The following is a 2,257-nucleotide window of genomic DNA, read 5'->3' as shown; positions in this document are numbered from 1 at the left end:
GCACGTGAATAATAAGACAAGTTCTGATCCCAAGTACTGAGGCTCTGGTGGTAGCAGGGGAGAGAGCCATACAGAAAACAGCTACATAAATGAAAGGGGATAGAACAGCTTCTGCAGTTGATGAACTGTATAAAAGTCGGGCAATGGCACATGGCGTCTGGAGGTCGTCTGTGTGTGTGGATCAGGGAAGGTCTCAGGGTCAGTGTCCAGATACATCTGAGTGGGGAGGAGACGCCACCTGACCACAGGAACAGCAGAGACCAAGGGTGTCCTGGAGGGAAGGTCAGGGACCTGGAGATTTCAGATAAGCCATTGTCATTGGAGAAAATTATTATTTTTTACCTCTTTAGTAGTACAAAAGCCAACCGGTCCTATAATAATCAGATATTTCTGATTTATTACCTTAAGGATGAGATTTATCATATTATCATCAACTCCCTTGGCCTGGGCTACACGACGACATAGAATGTTCCTCACTCAGAAGCTGGAAGCCCAAGTGCACCTTGTAGCTAGTGTGAAGTGCTACCCACAGCCTCCGCTTGCCACTCTAGCCCCTATCCGTGGGGTGGTCCCTGCCTCTGGGGTGGCATGAACCTGAGACAGGGCAGCACTGGACACTGGGTGTCACGGAGTTTGAGGTTGCAGTGAGCTGTGATGACTCCACTGCATTCTAGCTCAGGTGACAGGGTGAGACTCTCTCTCTCTCTCAAAAAAAGCAACTATTGATACAAGCAATTTGAATGGTTCTCAAGGAAATTAAGTGAAAAAGGCCAATCTCAAAATGTTATGATTCTACTCACATAATATTCTTAAAATAAAATTATAGAGATGGAGAACAGATTAATAGTTGCCAGGGGTTAGAAATGGGGACAGGGGTGGGGATGGCTGTAAAGGGAAAGCGTAACATCTGCTTGTGGCAATGGAACTATTCTGTCTTGATCATATTGTTTCCATCAATCTACACAGGTGATAAAATTAAAACAGAACTATACACACAACATAAATGACTGCATGTAAAACTGGTGAAATCTGAATAAGCTCTGTGGATTGTCCCAATGTCAATTTCTTAGTTGTGATTACACAATTTAAAATGAAAAGTTAAAAAAAAAATTTAACAATTTTTTAGCCAGTAAAAAACAAAGTGGAGAGACTTGAACAACAGACCTCAGCTATGGGTCAGATGGAGACTGAACTAGGGTAAGAAAGTCTACAGTTAAGATTCTATTTACGTAGGGGGAAGTTACCAGACAATAGATTCAAGGTGTCTTTCCTTATATTTTCCAACCAGTTTCATGAAGCAAAGCCAGGATATATCTTGAATGAACAGATTTTTCTGTCTATTCCTATTGGCCTTATAATTAGTGGTAGACCACCTAAAGCCAAACTCAAGAAAAAATTATCTTAGGAAAGCTTTTATCATCAAAAAGCCTCTTATGTAAGTGTATACAAGATTATCTATTGCCAACACTGTTTATAATGGCCAAAGAATGGAACAACTCAAATATCCATCAACAGGGGCAATACACAAAAAAGAATAAGCAGCACTCTACAAACTGACATGAGAGCAGCTCAGTATCAATAATCCAAAATAAGCTAAGTGCAGACCAAATAGAAGACCCACTGGATTTGAGATTCAGTATGAAGGTAAATTATCTCAAAAAAATTTTTATATTCATTACATGTTGCAATGACATTTTGGCTATATTACTTTAAACTAAATATATTATTATTTCTAAGATATGGAAATAACCTTAATGTCCATTGATGGATGTGGTATATACATCCAATGGAATATTAGCCTTAAAAAAGGAGGAAACATTCTGATATGCTACAACATGGATGAATCTTGAAGACATTATGCTAAGTGAAATAAGTCAGAGAAGGAAAAATATTGCATGATCCCACTATGAGTTACCTAAAATAGTCAAACACATAGAAACAGAGTAGAATGGTGATTGCTAGGGCCCAGGGAGAAGGGAAATGGAGTTGCTGTTCAACAGGTATACAGTTTTAATTACGTAAGATGAAGAAGTTCTAGAGATCTGCTGTACAACATGGTACTTATAGTTAACAATACTGTATTGTACACTTAACAATTTGTTGAGAGTAGATCTCGAGTTAAGTGTTCTCACCATACACACCCCAAAGAACAAAAAACAAAGGGGCAGAAGGACACTTTTAGAGATGATGAATATGTTTATTACCTTGATTGTGATGGTATCACAGTTGTGTCCATATGTTCAAACCCATCAAATTG

The sequence above is a fragment of the Eulemur rufifrons genome, chromosome 19 (assembly GCF_041146395.1).
Source record: "Eulemur rufifrons isolate Redbay chromosome 19, OSU_ERuf_1, whole genome shotgun sequence".
Classification (NCBI taxonomy): domain Eukaryota; kingdom Metazoa; phylum Chordata; class Mammalia; order Primates; family Lemuridae; genus Eulemur; species Eulemur rufifrons.
This window is presented reverse-complemented; position numbering follows the sequence as displayed.